This window comes from Mus pahari, chromosome 16 (genome assembly GCF_900095145.1).
Source record: "Mus pahari chromosome 16, PAHARI_EIJ_v1.1, whole genome shotgun sequence".
Lineage (NCBI taxonomy): Eukaryota > Metazoa > Chordata > Mammalia > Rodentia > Muridae > Mus > Mus pahari.
The window spans coordinates 52180784-52199708 of NC_034605.1; the positions used below are offsets into that span (position 1 = coordinate 52180784).

The following is an 18925-nucleotide window of genomic DNA, read 5'->3' on the forward strand; positions in this document are numbered from 1 at the left end:
CATGTGCTTGTGCCCGGTTGCCAGAGTTCAAACCCAGGCATCATTCCTCAGATCCTGTCCATCCATTTTTGGTTTTTGTTTTGTTTTGTTTTGTTTTTGTTTTTGTTTTAAAAGCAGGGTCCCTCAATGAACTGGAACTTCAAGTAAAAGCCAGGCTGGCTGGCTTGAAAGTCCTAAGGATCTGCTACCTCTGCCTCCCCGGCGCATGCAGCACCCCCAGATTTTTTATGTGGGCTTTGGGGAATTCAAGCCCAGATCCTCACGCTTTCACGGGAAGCACCATCTCCGTCCTGCCGTCTGAAGCGATGCAGGTTTCCTCTGACTCCGCTGGGCACTGCCAGGGACCACAGAGTTGCCCTGGGCAACAGTGCTAGGCTAGAGTGCTCAAGAGCTCCAAGAGCTCAAACCATAGCTCACAGGAGGTGTGTCCTTGGCAGGATGGAACTGTTCAAGGTCCTCGATTCTTCTTTTACAAAATGGAGAGGTGTGTGTGTTAGAGGCCTTGTAAGGAATGAGGTCTAGCCTAGGCAAGTTCCTAAAGAATCTTAGTCCCTGCCTGAATCTCCACTGCTGTGCTGTCTGCGCCTGGCCCAGAACGTTTTGCTTCACTCCCTGAAGGGCCGTGTCCCCTGAGGAAGGGCCTTGTCCCCTGAGGAAGGGCCGTGTCCCCTGAGGAGGCAGCCTCGGGCCACCCAGATGCTTCCAGCTCAGTCCAGGAAGCACGGCACCTGGGGTCCAGCACAGTGCAATTGTCCCTCTTCTGGCACGTCCTGAGCCTGGAGGCCAGCTGTGGGATCACATCAGGATTGGGACCCAGGCCGACCAGGGACACAGAGTCAGCTGAGGGAGTGAAGATGAACTCTAGCCTGACAGGCCAGGTGGGAAGAATGGAGAGCAGAGCGGCAGAGCAGGTGCGGAAGGAAAGAAGAGGCAGAGTTCCTCCGGCGTAAAAAGCAAACCCAAGGGCTGGGCTTGGTGGCGCCTGCTTTTAACCCCAGCACTCAGCACTCAAGAGTGTTGAAGCAGACTGAGCTCTGTAAACTCAAACCAGCCGGGCCCACAAATCCAGTTCCAAGCCAAGGCCACATAAGGAGACTCCATTTCAGAAAGAAAGAAAGAAAGAAAGAAAGAAAGAAAGAAAGAAAGAAAGAAAGAAAGAAAGAAAGAAAGAAAGAAAGAAAGAAAGGGAAAAGGAAAAAGAAAAATTCCAGAACTGAGCCTAATGTCCTCTTGTTCCTGAGCTGGGAGAAGCAATGTCTCTACGTTGGATGACACCCTTTAAAAGAACTCCCACGGTGGTCCAGTGATGACTATATCCTGATCAACTCTTTTTTTTTTTTTAAAGAATTATTTATTTATTTTATGTATGTGAGTATGCTATCGCTGTCTTCAGACATGGCAGAAAAGAGCACTGGATCCCATTACAGATGGTTGTGAGCCACCCTGTGGTTGCTGGGACTTGAACTCAGGACCTTTGGAAGAGCAGTCAGTGTTTGTAACCACTGAGTCATCTTTCCAGCCCCCTGATCGACTCTTGCATAGCTCCTTCCACTGTGAATAGCCATGAATACTAGTGTCCAATTCAGCCTGCAGAGGTGACATAGATGGACTTCCTAGGTCATACACAGCACCGCAGTTTTGGTTGGGGCAGGACATAATCACCTCCATGTTGAAAGGGTGTCCAAGCAGCCCTGAGGAGACACCTATGTGGAAGAAACTAAGACCCCAGCCAACAGTCAGCACCAACTTGCCCCGACTGACTGACTGACTGACTGAGCAACCTTGGATAATGCTTATCCCAGCCACCATCTGACTGTATCCAGAGCCAAGCCACACCCAAATTCCTGAGCAGTCAAACAAAGCAGAGCTAATAGATTTACTACTGTGTGTCTGTGTGTCTGTGTGCGCGAGCGCACGTGCGCACACACAGAGACAGTCTAAGTATGTGTGTGTATAAAACGTGTATGTGTGTGTACCTGTGTGTGCACAAATGCATGTGCACACGCCACACACATATATCGAGAGGCCAATGTAGGGTATCTTTCTTTATTACTCTCCACCTAACCTTTCATATTGCACGTTGATTTATTTTGTGTGTTTGTGTGCGGGTGCACGTGTGCACAGTGTGCGTGCAGAGGCCAGAAGATACTTTGTGGAGGTCGGGTCTCTACTTCCACAAATGAGTCCTAGAGACCAAATACAAGTTGTCAGGCTTGAGAGGAGGTTGGCACCCACTTAGACCCAAGATCAAGTGTCCTTCGAGGCCTCTTTTTGGGGGATGAGCTGCCCCATAAAACTCTGTGACAAGGAGGAGAGGCCGAAGCGTAAAAACATTTCGTCCCCGAAAACAGAAGTCAGAGCGTTCTCAACAGGTCACTATTGTCCATCACATGATGGAAAGGTGCCTGTGGAGGGGAAGGGAACCCAGAAGTTCAGCCACGGAGAGAAACTCAGCCAGGAACTCCAGCTGAACGCCCCGACTTTCCCAGTCCCTGTCTGCTGGCCATCGTGAGCACTGGATTTGAGGCTGCCATCTCTCAGTGTGCGGCTTCTTGTTCTTTCCCTTGGAAGCTTCACCTGAGAAGACAACATTGGGTCCTGAGTCTGACTCTATGTAAACTCCAGCTGACTTCCTGAGGAGGTAGTCCTACCTACCATCTACCTACCTATCTACCTACCTATCTACCTACCTATCTACCTACCTATCTACCTACCTATCTACCTACCTATCTACCTACCTATCTACCTACCTATTTCTCTATCTATCATCTATTTCTCTATCATTTATGTCTCCATCTATCTTTTTTAAAAAAAGATATATTTATTATTTTAAATAAGTACACTGTAGCTGTCTTCAGACACACCAGAAGAGGGCATTAGATCTCATTGTTGTGAGTCAACATGTGGTTGCTGGGATTTGAACTCAGGACCTTCTGAAGAGAAGTCAGTGCTCTTACCCACTGAGCCATCCCACCAGCCCCTCCATCATCTATCTATCTATCATCTATTTACTATCTATCTATCACCTATATGTCTATCTATCTATCTATCATCTATCATCTATTTACTATCTATATCTATCTATCTATCTATCACTTAAATGTCTATCTATCTATCATCTATCTATCTATCATCTATCTATCTATCTATCATCTATCTATCTATCATCTATCATCTATCTATCTATCTATCTATCTATCTATCTATCTATCATCTATCTATCTATCATCTATCTATCTATCTATCTATCATCTATCTATCTATCATCTATCTATCTATCTATCTATCATCTATCATCTATCTATCTATCTATCTATCTATCTATCATCTATCTATCTATCATCTATCTTGCTATTTTACTTTGGCTTGAAATATGCTTACTCTACTCACTCACTGAAAACAGAAAGTCTATCTATCATGTAGATCATTTTCCAGGCCGTACGGAACATCCTGGAGCCACATTAGTTTTTGAGACAGGGTCTGGCACTGACCCTGGAACTGACTATTTCAGCTGGCCTGTCTGGCCGGTGAGCTCCAGGGGCACACCTGTCTCATCCCCTCACTGGAAATTACACTGGGGTTACAGATGTGAACCGCCCAACCTGGATTCTATGTGGGACCCTAGTCACCCACTGAGTCAGCTCCCAGCCCCTACTACCATTTTAAGCCACTAAGTTCTGGGTGATTTGTTAGGCATCAGTAGATGCATTATACAATATTTTCATCAGGAAGAGAGCAAGGAAGTGACCTGTGAAGGATTCTCTGGGAAGTGAAATGTGGATGCCCATATTCCATCTTTTCCAATCTGCAGTATATATGACCAATAGCCAAACAGATCCACAACACCGAAGTGTTAGCTGTGTGTCCCTGAGACAGTGTACCTGACAGAAACAACTTGGGGAGAGGGGAATCTATCTGGGTCAAAGGTTTCAAGGGACTCAGTTATCAGTCCATGATAGCAGTAGGAATGTGTCAGAGTGCTTCCTATAGTGGCTGAGCAGGAAGCAGAGAGGGTGTGACTGTAGAGAGCCAAGGGAAATACACCTCCAAGGGATGCTCCCGGTGGCCAACCTACTTCCTCCTCCTTGCTCCCACCTCCTAAAGGTTTACAGTCTCCCTAAATAACTCCACCAGATATGGAGTAGGAATGTTAACACGAACTAGCTATGCATGGTGACACATGCCTGTAATCCCAGTACTATAGAAGTAGAGAAGGGAAGGCAAGTTCAAGGCCATCCTTGGCTACACATTGAGTGTGAGGTCAGCCTGGACTACATGGGACTCTGTCTCAAAGACTGAACCAAACACATGAACTTGTGAAGACATCTCAGATCCAAACCGTAACACTGTGGAAATGAAGGCCTGCTTATACTATTCAATCCCAAGGATCCTGAATAACTTCATAGAGTCGGAGGCTCCTGGAGGAAGGCCTCATGCCCTCAGGCTTCCCTCAGCTGTCCCTCCAGAGGGCTTGTCCTCTTTTTACACATAGCTCACAGCACAGGAGGCCACTCCCAGTAGGAAAGACTCCTTTTCTGGGCTCCTATTCTGCCTATGAGATTCCCCAGTCCTACTTACTAGGAAGGCTAATGATGACTTGGCGGAGGTGGTGGAGGGGAGACAACAAAACAGGAGGTAGAGACCCTCCTGTTACTTCCAATACACTTGGATAGGGAGCATCTTCATGTGTATGTGTGTGTGCATGTCCATATGTATACGGACACATTCATGTGCATATGCATATGGAGGCCAGAAGTCAACCTCAAGTGTCATTCCTCAGGTGCTGGACGCCCTTTCTCCTTCCTCTTTTTCTGACACAGTCTCATCGTGTAGTCCAGATGGCTTGGAACTCTCTATGTAGATCTTGAACTTATATAAATCCATGTGCTTTGCCCCCAGCCCTCTGAGTTCTGGGATTAAAAGTATGTGCCCAGGTCACCTTTTCTGTTTTGACAGAGTCTCTCACTGGCTTGGAATTTGTCAAGTACGCTAGGTTGACTGGCCAGTGAACCCCAAAGAGCCAACAGTCTTCACAAGGTGATGATATCATGTCCAGTTGTGTGTGTGTGTGTGTGTGTGTGCGCGCGCGCGTGTGTTGTATGTGTTTATATGGTATGTGTCTTAGTTAGGGTTTCCATTACTGTGAAGAGACATCATGACCAAGGCAACTCGTACAAAGGACAACATTTCATTGAGGCTGGCTGACAGGTTCAGAGGTTCAGTCCATTCTCATCAAGGAGGGAAGCATGACAGCAGCCAGGCAGACATGCTGGAGAAGGGGCTGAGAGTTCTGTCTACATCTTGTTCCAACTGCAGTCAGAAGAAGACAGGCAGGAGGAGGGTCCCAAAGCCCACCCCCACAATGACACGTTTCCTCCAATAAGGTCACAGGTTATAATGGTGCCACTTATGCACACAAACATGACGGAGAAGCTATCTGTCAATATTAGGTATGTTCCTCAACTCCTGTATATGAATGTTTTGCCTGTATGTATGTATGTATGTATGTACCATGTATGTGCACGTACCATGTATGTGAATGCAGTGCCCTCAGAGGCCTGAAGAAGGTGTTAGACTTCCTAGAACTGGAGTAAGGATTCTTGTGAGCCATCATATGGGATTGGGAACAAAGCCTTAGTCCTCTGGAAGAGCAGCAAGTGCTCTTAGCCACTGAGCCATGTCTCTAGACCCTATCCCTACCCCCACCCTCCAAGACTGAGTCACTCACTAAATCTGGAGCTCATCAGCCAGGCTAGACTGGCTGCCCAGTGAATTTCCATGGGTAGCTCATCCCCCTAACACTGGAGTTACAGACACATGTGGCTTTTACATGCGTGTTAAGGGTCTAAGCTCAGGCCCTCGTGCTTGAAAGACAGGCACTTTACTCACTGAGCCAGCTCCCCAGCTCCCTTAAGATCTGAGAACTGAACTCAGGTCCTTACACTTGCAAGGTAAGCACTTTGCAGCCCAAGCCATCTCCCCAGGCCTCACCGTTGTCAGCTTCCAGGACCAACAACTAAACATCCACAGAACAACAGTGTAGACAGGAAGACCAAAGCTTCCATGGGGGGTTACCTGTGTGGCTGAGTTGGGGTGATGAGCTTACAGTCATTTTTGATTTCTTCTCAAAGGGCCTCGATAGCTCATACACATTACAAAGATTATTCACAATATTTGTAATCAAGAGAAAAGAAAGGATCCGTTTAAAAACTCCGGCTACTCATCCAAGACTTCCAGCCCAGAGCTCTTGCACAATGAGAGCTCAGTGCCTGTTTATGTATGGAAATTTTAATTCCTACCTCACTACCCCTAAATTTCTCTAAGGAAAAATACAGCCAAGAAACCAACAAGAGAGAGATGCTAAGTGTGAGTCCCTTCTCTTAAAAAAAATTTTTTCCCCAGAAAGCTTTCTTAGGTCATATTCTACTACAATGGGATTCGGGTCAGGAGTGAACAATGTTTCCCAAACTGACATGATCATACCTCTGTTGCCTCCTTGTCTTGGGAACTAGGCACAGGCTGCTCAAACCTGTGTATAAAGGGTCTGCTGGTTGTGAAGTCAAGCTCATTGACCTTGGATGGGCCCTTCACTCCAACTAGGTCATGCATGTAAAACGCTGGGAACGGAGTAGCTAATTGTCAAACTTCTCTTTACCTCTTGACCTAAAAGAAGAAAAAAAGAAAAAGAAAAAAAAGGCTTTTTAAAATATTTGACAGTTTAGTCATCTTAGCCCACAGAGTATTTAGCACTGAACCGAAGAGGCAATACCAGCTCAGTGAAGTGGCATGATGAGAGCTCCCCAGACAGAGGGCATAATTACAGGGTGACTCTGGCAGTCATTCCAATCACATTTGAACCTCAAGTGGAAAAGTGAAAGCAACTGTTTTCCCCTACCTATAACAAGAAGCTCTGATGTGTCTGCCCTTCAGGCGAAGCCTACAACCGGTGTGCACACACCCCGCCCCCCCAATGCTTTACACTGTGAGAAAAAAAAAAAAAGACATCCATGTATAAACAGAGAGTGATCTATAAAACCTAAGGCATAAAAGGGATGACCACGCCCCAACTCCATCAGGCCTTGAATAGACCATAATTCAGGCATTGTTCTGGTGCAGCTGCGCAGCGTCAGCCAGGAATATACTCTGAAGCCCGAGTTGACTCCAGGACCTGCCTCTGCTCTCAGTATCCGATTCAGACATGAAATCCTGCCAAATGGTTATTTTTACCACTATTTGAACCCAACCTTTACTCCTCGGTCCTTATGCCCAGCTCCTCCATAAGCAAAAAGTACTCAGGGCTCAATAGCAGGTGTGTGCTTAAAGGATGAGGTTGAGGTAGATGCTCAGAGTGTGAATAACGGAAAGAAAGGAGCTGTCAGTAACTAAGGATGCTCAAAGCAGTGATATATCAGCTATCTAGAAGGAGGGAGCTGGGGAGAGAGAAAGAGAAGGGGAAAGAACAGATTCTGTTAGGTAGCTTTATAGCTGGTCAGCAATTGGTTAGTTAAGCCCCTGAAACAGGCACAGGGTTCCTTGGACACAAGAAGATTAAAAGTTCCTCAGCTGGGCTGTGGATGTAGCTCAGTCGGTACAGTTGGTACGGTGTTTACCCAGCATGCATTAAGCACCGTATAAACTGGACATGGTTGTATGCACGTGACATCCCAGCTCTTGAGAGCCGGACACAGGAGGATCAGGAATTCAAAATCCATTGCTGGCTACAGAGCAAGTTTGAGATCAGCCAGAACTCCACAAGACTGACACAAAGAGTCCCTTGGCAGCCTGTGGGAAGGTGGCTGCTTATGCCCTCTCTGGGCCACACAGAACTTCGACAGGCACAGACAGCTGCACTGGGATAGGTACCAGGTCCTGGACTGAACAGGGCAGCACCCGTCTCTTTCCTCTCCCGGAACACATCACTGCAAGCAAGTTTCTTACCTCTCACAGGACCAGAGGCCACAAAAACACATATGGGACCTCAGACGTTGGATGGGAATGTTGGCCTGATGGTCTCAGTGCCGCCTCCCTCCCTGGGAGACACTGTAAGCCCCTGCATTGCTCTGAAGCTGCAAGCGTAAAATGACATGGAATCTACCGACTTAGTAAATGGACACCCACGTGTATGGTCTCCCCCAGGCCTGGACTTGGGGAGCTTTTCACAGAACCAACTGCCAGCCACTCAAGGGAACAAATGTACCCTTGGCTCTTCCTCTCCACAGAAAGCTGCCAGTAGGTGACCCGTGATGCTATTACAGTGGGTGCTCTGACCCCTAGGTCACGTGTGTGTAACCCCACTCTTCTGGGGAAGTGCAGACCAACACCAGGCTAAGAGTCCTGAGGTTATCCGGGAATCTCACCAAGAGCCTGGGAGACTAACCCCCACTTCGCAGACAAGGTAACTAAGGTCTCTTTCCCAAGCCTGGGCTCTGAGTCCAGCGGCCCACAGATGAGGAGATGCCCTGGGGTCCCAGCTCAACCCTGCAGCAGATGGACTGGGGGTCACTTCCCTGGTCTGGATAAGCAGACCAGGACCCTGGTTTTCAGGCCTCAAAGCTAGATACCCTTCAATGGACTACCCCCTTCCTGCCCCAGCACAAGGTCAGGGAAGGAAGAGCTGTAAGCTGTGGCTAAGATCAGCTGGGTTCACCACTGCTGAGGTACCTAGCTTCCTATATAAGATACAGCCCATAACAGCCTTCTCAAACCCTTAGTTTACCAAATTGAACCCTTTCCCAGACACGTAGCCCCTCTACTCACATAGATAAACACACACTGTTCCCACCTCAAGCTAATTTCAGCCAACAACGCCTGTGTTTTCAGTTGTTCTGAAAAACGAGCGCTTTCTAGCTGCCTTAACTTACAGGTTGGTATGGAACAGTGCCTCTCAGCCGTCCTAATGCTGTGACCACTTGATACAGCTCCTCATGTTATAGTGACCTCCAACCATAAAATCATTTTCATTGCTACTTCATAACTGCAATTCTGCTAGTTATGAATTGTCATGCAAAATACCTGATAGGCAGATGGCCTCAGGCAACCCCTGTGAAGGGGTCCTTCCACCCACAGTTTGAAAGTGGCTGATATTGTGCAGAAGACCAATACAGCTGAACTGGATGCTGTAGGGTGTGTCCGGAATCCAGCACTTGGAAGGTAGAGGACCAAGAATTCCAACTCAACTACACATAAGTGTGAAGCTAGCTAGCCTAGGCTACATGATGCTGTGTTGTCTCATCAAAACAAGAAAGAGTAGAGGAAGGGAGAGATGGGAGGAGGGGAGAGAGGAGGGAAGGGAAGGGAAGGGAAGGGAAGGGAAGGGAAGGGAAGGGAAGGGAAGGGAAGGGAAGGGAAGAAGGGAAGGATGCGTGAGTGTGCCTGTAACGCCCTGGAGTAGCCCGGGGCCTGCAGACAGGCCATACTGCATGGCCCTTTGATAAAGTTTTCCCCTTGTTCACCTAAAGAACAAGTTTCTTTCAATGATCCTTCAATTCCCCACAAAAAAAGCCAAAGGCTCCCTTTTCCTCCTGGTTTATTTTCACTTTCATTAGAGTGACTTTCAGGCAGAACAGCACTAGAAACGCTAACAAAAAGGAAAGGGGTTAAAAAAGACACTTGTCACCTGACACGGGGTCCCACTGTCCTGGGGCTCTTATAGGCAATACTATATTATTTAAGCACAGCATTTTTCCTCTCCCTGCCCATTTGAAAACAGAATTGGGGAAGTGGGCCAAGGGTGAAGAAATTGCATCAAAACCTACTCTATCTGGTTCAATAAATGCCTAGATAATTCTGTGCAGGGGCTTGGGACCCCAGAATCCCAGCAGACAGCCACAATGGCCTCTAACAGCTCACTCCGGAGCTCTAACTGGGTTGATTAAATCCCTCTTCAAATTACACACCCTCCTCTTCCTCAGAAAAAGTCTTGCCAGCTCCGCTCCCTTGGAAGTCAGTCACACAGACAGACCCCAACCCAGGTCCCAAAGCCACTTGAAATCCAGGGTACTTACTGACTTCCTTTGGGAATGAGAGTCATTTTAAAACAAACAAGAGAAATCCGTGCCTTCTGTAGCCCCGGAGTAGACAACCTTGGAGGCTGGCACACTTTCAGAGGGACAGCTTCCGGAGGAGATCCGCTGGATCCCGGAGGGCAGGAAACTGGAGGGGTGGGGTGGGATCTCCTCAGAGATGTCAAGAGCAGAGCTGCGCTTCCAGGCCCTGATCAGCCCCTCCTGGGGTCCTGTGGGTGGTCCTGTCTCCTTGGCAGCGCCCTTGTCTTCTGCTGGCCACAGCTGCAGAGACAGAGCCCTCACAAAGCCAGCACGTGGAGAGCTGGGGAGGCAGGCAGGCAGGCAGGCGGGGCTCAGCCTGGGATGCCACAGACTGGTCCCCATAGCAACACAAGGAGCTAAGCTGGTGGTGAGTGGGGCCAGTGGCCCCGGGGGAGCAGGAATCTATGTGGCTTTGGGCTCCAGGAGGGCTAGAAGGAAAGGTTTCTTACTTTTCTAGACACCATCGTGCATGTACCACTTCTGACAGACTCGAGGCGTCCTGAGGCTGTAGGGACCTTTAGACACTTAATATGACAAAGAACTCCTTTTCATGGTGTAGGGACACTTCACCTGTGTTTAGGGAAGCTATAGTGAAATTGTGCATTTTCTTGAGGAGATCTTTATTAGATGCTGTGCCAGCGTGTGTGTGTGTGTGTGTGTGTGTAATGTAGTGTAGTGTAGTGTAAAGAGTGGGTGATATGCACACTGTGTGGTGTGTAGGGCACATCTCGTGTATGCCTGTTTGACATGTGTGTGATATGTATCTATCTGTGGTGTACGTATGTAGGGTATGTATGTGGTGTTGTGTTTTGAACAGTCTACGCCACCGTGGTGTGTGCTTGTTATAAGTGGGGAAACTAGAATAAACCTGAGGCATCCCGCAGTCCTGAGTGCCCACCAAGTCACCAGAAGTCATGAAGCAGTAGCTCTGGGTGGCCAGTCCCATCCAACCATCTGCCTCCAAGCCCAGAGCTTCTTGGGTTTTGTTCATTTGTCCGTATGTGCGCCATCTGATTACACATCTGGAATCCATTAGAACAAGGCCAAAGTTCTACAGATATCCCTGAATGTCAGTGATAGGACAGGAAGTCAGACACCTGGATACCTAAGATGCTACTGGTGAAACTAAAAGTAAGTGTAAGGAAGAGAAGTCCTCCGAGGGAGGAGCATCACAGGGCGGGGGGGGGGGGGGGGGGGGGGGGAGAAGCATCATTGGGCCGAGAGCATCACAGGGTCGGGAGGGGCTAGGAGCATCCCAGGGTGCTGGCTCTTGTTCCATCCCTCTGTGGAGATATCTGATTCAGTTCTCCTTCCTTGATGCTGGAGGAGCCTGTCTCTGATGCACGGTTCCAGCTCACAGTCATTGCCTAGGTAATTTTGGTGAGTACTCTATCTGCATATACTTTTTATTCTTTAACTAGAATCTACCCACGTGTAGACTATCTTTGTGCCTCCGATTCCCTATTCTCCCACTACTCCTCCTGGTTCCTGCTCTGTCCCTCCCTATGCCTTCTCCACCTTCCCCCCATTCAAACCCTGACAGCGGGTGGAAACCAGTCGTGAGGAACTCCTTTTCCCCCACGATACCAGGTTCTCTTCTCCAGCCCCGAGCCACAGGCCCACCCAGCCTCAGCTGGCAGCCAGGATGGTGACCACAGAGAGTGACTCATTATTACATGGCCACACGGCTCTTTTAAAGAGGGATGGGGAACTTTAGATGCCAGTCTAAAATACCTCACCCTCCCAGAGCATGCAGAACTATGCCTCTCCAGACCCTGTCCTGCTTGTTTAGAGCTTTACTTAGCTAATTGTGCTTATTTGTTTGAGACGTGTACTCTCTACGTAGCTGAGGATGACCTTACATTCTGATGCTTCTGCCTCCATCCCCAAGTACTGGGACTCTAAGTGTGTGCCACAGTATCTAGTTTATGTGGTGCTGGGGCTCCAACGCTCATGTCTCTGCACCCTCACATCCAGGTCCCGATCTCTTGTTCTTTATGTCCACATTTCTGATTTGTTCTTGAGTATCATGTTAGGGAAGTGGAAACAGTGATCTGATGACCTGTACCCCAATCTCAGAGCTGTAGCTGCCCACAAAGTGGTGGGGTCTCCTTGTGTGTGACCCTGCATGCAGTGAGAGACTACAATCAGGGGTGGTGCTTGGACCCCAGAAAATGCATACAGCTCAGCCCTTCCCCCTGGAGGCAGCTCTGGCTTTGAAGCTGTAATGTCCCTATCTGGCCCCAGCTATGTCGGGAAAATCCCTAAAAATAACAGCGTTGGCTTGAGGTCTGGGATGAACGTCTTTGTCTCCTGAGGAGTCCTTCATGTAATGAGGGGAAGCACTGCATGTCCTGTGGTCACCAAAATAACCAGAGGGTGACACAGCAACACAGGGAGTCACTCAAAATAGGCAGGATGGCAGAGCTGTGGTTAGCACTTGAAAAAAAACAGTTTCTGGAAATGTGGGGCAGGCAGAGCACATGGGGGGCAGGGCGATGGGAAACACTCTCTTTTTCCTCCTGCTGTGATGACAAATAAAATATGGACAGAAGGGAATTTCCTTTGTTTCTGGAACATTCATTTTGTTACAGGCTTTCCTCAACAATGGCTTCATTTAGTTGCCCAAATTCAGAGCCTTTGACACCAAACTAACCATCTCTCCAGAAGGGAAAAAAAAATGGCTGCTGGATATAGCTCAGTTGGTAGAGTGTTTGCCTAACTTGTAGGAAGCTCTGGAATCGAACTCCAATACTATACACACCAGGAATGTTGGCACACTGGTGGAGACACCAGGATCAGAAAAGTTGGAAATCATTCTTGGCTATATAGTGAGTTGAACACTTCCCTGGCCTACATGGGACACTGTATCAAAAATAAGAAAAAAGCCTGCTTTGAGATTCCTAAAACAAGGTTGGCGGGGGAGGTTGACAGGCAACAGGGCAAGGACTTTTTTCAGGATTCACTCCAAAGTCTCCTCCCCAAAAGAAGCTCCCAGTGGTGCTAACCACATGTCACACAGACTCCCCCACACCTCCCAGGATCTGAGCCTATAGTAGACTTTTAGTTCAGTGTCTAAATTTGAGGTTTAAGGAGTATAGGTTTCCCTGTGCACACAGAAAAATGTGGGTCATGTTTTAACTCTGAGCTCCATCTGTGGAGTTTGAAGAGACCTCAGCAGCTGGCCATGCCTGTGGGGCATTTCTCTTTTGCTACAGAAGGGCAAGAAGGCTAAAGAGCCCTGTGTACAGAGAGCAAGCACATCCTCTTTCCTTCCTTCCTTTTTCTCTCTCCTCCTCCTCTTCCTTATTATTATTCCCCTTCCCCCTTCTTGTTCCTCCTCTCCCTTCTTTTTCTTCCCCTCCTTCTCTGTGTGTGTGTGTGTGTGTGTGTGTGTTCGTGCGGGTGCACACATATCACAGTGTCCACATGGAGATCAGAGTACACCTTTTAGGGGTCAGTTCTCACCTTTCACCTTGTTTGAAACAGGGTCTCCCCCGTTTCTACTTCTGGGTTTCGAACCGCAGGATAGCCAGCCCTCGGGTTTCCAGATCCCCTTCCTAGCTCGGCCTTCGATCTCCACATGAGGGCTAGACTTACAGATGTGAGGGCCTGGTGTAAGCAAAGTATGCACAATGACTAAGCCAGTAAGTGGTTATTTGATTTTTTTCAATATGTATAGCTATATTCTATTTCTGTCTTTTTAACATGGCTCAGAATCCTCCTGCTTCAGCCTCTTGAGTAATGAGACTCCATCTGTACCCCATCTATACCCCATCACGCCTTCCCAAACTCTAATTTGCAGTGTGTTTTCCTCTCTAGGATATTGCTCACTCCATCTTGTGTTGTGGCACAGGCTAAGGATGTGACTGAGAGGCAAGATGCCGTTTCTGGCCTGTGAGCCTGGGTGGGCCTGATACATTATATATCTCGGGGTAGTGCCCCAGTGATGAAGGTTGGTCCAGATCAACAGGTTAGCATGGGGGAAGTTAGTGCTACCATTGTCTTTCTCCTCTGAATCAGAGCCACAGGTGGTGAGGGAGGGTGAGGACCCAAGCTGAGTGTGCTAGGCAACCCGAAGTTCCTCTTTGTCTTGTACAATGTTACTAGCATAGGCAAATGCTACAAATGAAGTAGTTATAGCTCAGTCGATAGACTCCTTCTCCAGCATACACAAAACCCTGAGTCGACCAGGTGTAGTGGTGACCCCAGCTATTGGGAGGTAGAGGGAAGAGAATCGGGAGTTCAAGGTCACCCTCAGCTTCGTGAGTTTGAGGCCAGCCTGTCTCAGAAGGAAGTGAGCAAGAAATTCAGGCAAATGGCTTAATGAGTAAAGGTACTTGACGCACAAGCCCGGTGAGCTGAATTCGGATCTCCAGAACCTACGTTAAAAAAGCTAGCTGTGGTAGCACAATCTGTATGTAGTACAAACTCCTTGTGGTATGGAGAGCATGTGTGCCAACTTAGACACCAACACACACACACAAATCAGCTGAAGGATTAAGGAAGCAAGAACTGCAGAGAAGGCAAATTGAAGGAGGTGGTTTTCTCTGAGGAAGAAAGGAGAGGCTGGGGGCTGGGGAGAGTACATTGCAGGGAACTGCAGATTTCAAAATGACATTGTTCTTAAAGCCTGCAATAAAAATGACTCAGTGTTGAGAGACAGAGGCAGAGGCAGAGAGAGCGGGTGCTCAGCTGGACACAGTCATTTATTGGAACAAACACTTCCAACACAGGCCCTGAATTTTCCATTATGGAGTGTTTTTCTGTGTCTCTAGGCTTTTTTCCTCTTAAGACTTCTGCCCATAATAAGAACTAGCCAGTGAGGTTTGTTTGTCTGTTTCCTTAAGTTTTCCTTTGGTGAAAGCAAAGAAACAAATGAAAAGTCTTTCCCTGGCTCTTGGTGGAGCACCGTGTGGCCAGCATTCTGGAGCCTTGGCCCATGGGCCTGGATATCTGATGTCGGCAAGGGTTGGTTTTGGAGATGACACCATTCTCCTAGAATCTCACACCCTTCTTGGTCAAACTCCCAAGAAGGTGTCCCCCATTCACCTCTCCTTTTTCCTATGCAATAAGCACCCGAGCCAGGCCAGCTGCACCCTGCTCATACCGGCTGGATCCAGGAGGCATCCTGTTCTCAGACCAGGGGCCCAGCTGTTCTCAGACATGGCTGAAATAAAATCTGCTCTCCAGGTTCCACTAAGCTGGAGAATCGACCTTCTCTGCCAGGCGCTAAGGGCAACTTCTGTGGCCCGCTGGGCCCTGTGACATGTGAATATTGGCCAGGGTGTGTGTGTGCAAAAGAGAAGAGGCTCGCTTTAGATCCTTTCCTTTCCCTCGAGGTCTCTTGGCACTTCGTGGTGCTTCTCGTCTGCAATTTAACGTCACTCAATGGAAATTTAAAGTTTAAAGCGTGGGGCCAGAGAGATGGCTCAGCAGTTATGAGCACCCGTTAACCCTTACAGAGGACCCAAGTTTGGCTCCCCGTGCTCTGCAACTCCATTCCCAGAGGATGCAAGACCATGTTCCGGACTCCTTGGGCACTGCACTCACATGTACAAACCCACACCTAGCTCATACATACATACATACATACACACATTTCCCATCTATTTATCTATTTATCTATTTATTTATTTCTTCATTCATTCACTGTACGTCCCAGTCACATGCCCCCCTCCTCCATCCCCCTTTCCTCTTCTCCTCTGAGAAGGGGGAGGCCCCACCCTGGCACATCAAGTCACGGCAGGACTAGGTGAATCCTCTCCCACTGACTGCAATCCTAAATTGCAGTCTAGACAAGACGGTCCGGTTAAGGGCACACACTTTAAAATAAGAATACATCTTTTAAAAATTAAGTTTTAATAATTAGCATGACTTTGTTTACATCCTGCAATGCCAGGTTTTTTAAAAAATATATGATTATTTAGTGTGTGTGTGTGTGTGTGTGTGTGTGTGTGTGTGCATGTGTGTGTATGTGCATGCACATGCGGGAGATTGATGCTGAATGTCCCACTCAATTACTTTGCATATCGTTGTCACCATTTTCGTGGTCCGGACTGAACCTAAGGCCTCGAACGTGCTTGGCAAATGTTCTACCACTGACCTCTTTCCCCAGCCCCACCTTATTTTTGAAACAAGGACTCTCACTGAACCTGGAGCTGCTCAGTTCAGCTAGACTGTCTAGCCAACAATCCCCAGAGATTCTCCTGTCTGTGTCCCCAGCCCTGGGATCACAGGCATGCACAGTTATATCTGCCTTGACAAGAAATAGCATTTTATACCCCAGGCGATGTCAGAAACTCTTCCAGGCATCCCATCTCTACCCAGCTAGAGTTCTCCAAGTCCTCCCATTTGTCAAATCCGGGTGGGCACCTAGTCGAGACCCCTAGGGCACATGCCTACTAGATCTGCTTGATCGCTGATCTTGGAAAGGTTCTTTGGGTGTCAATAGTGAGTTACATGCGGCCACACCCACTTGGGTATCCCGTCAATAACCCACTTCCCCTCTGCTGTCTGCCCACAGCCAAGCCATTGGTCACAGCTTATAAGTCAGTGACATCCTAAAACAAGGGCTTTTAGCATTGCACAATCCTTCCACCGCTGCAAAGAAAGCAGCCCATGGCCATCCCATCCGGGGCCTTGGCTCTGAGTTTCTCCTTAGTAGGTCATGGGTCCGGGGCCTTGGGGGTCAGATGTTAGCCATTCACTGTAAAGTAACTATCTCTAAATTAAGCGGCTCTACAGCTCAGTGGAGATCCCTCACAGGGTACCGTCACTGTGGCCATGGACCTGGCAGACCCACAGATGGTTCTCTAGCCATCCTGTGGGTGTGCGCAAGCACCCACTTGTAGCCCTCACAGGATGTGCCTTCTCATTGTGGATCTCTTCTCGGCACTATCTTCCCTAGAGTGTCTCTTTGCCGTCACTCATGTGTCTCGGGGATTCAGATTTCAGGATTATTTTAGGTCCCTCAGGCTTGTTGGAGTTCTAGTTAATGTCCACTTGCAAGCCAGTAATTTTGTCTCTAACAATAGGTATCATACATAGCAACCGACAGGGGCCTTGTCCAAAATTTCAGTTCTCACCACTAGGTGGCGCTCATAGACTCCTGACATCAACCTCAATCTAAGGTCTACCTTTGCTACCTTTGTGTGTGTGTGTGTGTGTGTGTGTGTGTGTGTGTGTGTGTGTGTGTGTGTGTGTGTGTGTGTACCACATGATGCTCTGGAGAGAATTTCTTGGTGGTAAGATTGCAGTGTCTAGTTTGCAGTGTCTAGTATTATCATTAATTGATGTGATCATCTTTCTGCCTGGCAGGTACTGTATAATGTTTCAAATTAATGGCATATAATGATGTCCATGGGGTTATGTGATTCTGTATGTTCTCAGTTCACATGGACTGAGGAACAAGCTTACCTGTTTGCCATCTCCCAACAGGGAGGGAGGGGGTCTCTAATCTGATGTAGCACCCATCCCACACACAAGTTCAGAGAGATAACTGGAGACAGCTCACAGAAATCCATTCAGACGTTCCTGCACATTCTCAGCTCAGGCTCCTCAAGCCAGCAGCCACGTTGTCCTCATATCTTTCCCATCCAACTGGAGCCCTGGCCAGGACTTCACCGACAGGGTAGTGCAATTACAGTTTATAGGGGTCCTGGGTCCAGGTATGCCAGAAAAGTTTCTTCTCCGGCCCCTGGGAACCTCACTCACACATTTGAGGGTGTTTGGAAGTAGAGCCTTTAGGAGGTTGTGAGGGTGGGGTTCCTGTCATGAGGTTAGTGCCTTGTAGTCAGGGGCTCCCCGAGAGCTTGCTCCCCACTCCTTACCCACTCCCTTCTCTATCCACCTCCTTTCCCTCTTCCGACCGTGGGACATGTAAAAGAAACAGACTCTTTTTCTTCTTCTCTATTTCGTGTTTTGTGTGGTTGTTTCTATCCAAAGATTAAAGAAGACAGAACTCTGCTTTTAAAAATTTGTAAAGAAGCCACTTGGCAGAAATTCAAATACTTCCGGGGTCAGAAGTTTTTGAAATCAAAATGTGAGGGCAAGCACTTAGTGCTGAAATTTCCATTCTGCTTACCAGCTGAAGGGCTTTACAATAGCCACTCGAGTACGAATGAAGCCTAGCTCTGACCCATCAGGACTGATTCATATTGGGACGAAAACCCTAGTGGGACCCATGCTGGGAGTGCTTGATGCTTGATCTGACACAGGTACTCGCCCTTCTGCAAAAATAAAACCTTTTGTCTTGATGAAATACTTAGGATTCTGTGATCATTTTATTGAGATTCATTTCTAACTTAGTGTAGAAGCCAGAGAAGACTTCACTGTGGTCATGGTAAGAACCCAATTTTCTGCTCAAACACAGATCTTGGCCAAGGGAAGAAGCCATCTTGGCTCTGAGTATAAGCTGGCAAGCCTTTGGCTGAATGCTCAACTGTGAAGTCACAGAGGCCCAAGCAGGGAAGCAAGGCTTAGGCATAATAAATTAAATAAATAAATAAATTTAACCAAATAAATAAAACCAAACAGCCTGACATCATCAGGGAGACAGAGTTTGGGAACAGACACACACACACATACACACACACAAACACTATCTGAGTTGGTACAATGCTGGACTTCAAATGCCAAGTATTTAACAAATGCTCAGAAAAAAAGAAATCCAGAGGAATTGTGTCCCATTGTCTCCAGACAACGCCTTCAAGGCAGCTGACCTAAAGAAGTTCAAAGATTATTTTTTTTAAAGATATGCATGACGTAACAATTCAACGATAGGGAGCTGGGTGTGGTGGCGTACGCCTTTAATCCCAGCACTTGGGAGGCAGAGGCAGGCGGATTTCTGAGTTCTAGGCCAGCCTGGTCTACAGAGT

General features: G+C 47.8%; 1 protein-coding gene across 2 annotated transcripts in view; it reads right to left on the reverse strand.

The window, feature by feature from the left end:
- Positions 1-10379, reverse strand: part of Fgd3 (FYVE, RhoGEF and PH domain containing 3) — a 58913-nt gene extending 48534 nt beyond the window's left edge. The window contains exons 1-2 of one of the 2 annotated variants that reach the window (XM_029547648.1): positions 10005-10379; positions 6484-6663 (exon numbers count right to left, since the gene is read on the reverse strand). The gene's annotated coding sequence lies outside the window, so the exon portion shown is untranslated. The remainder of the gene's footprint in view (positions 1-6483; positions 6664-10004) is intronic. The other variant, XM_029547647.1, reaches the window with a different exon arrangement.
- Between the last annotated feature and the right edge of the window lie 8546 nt (positions 10380-18925).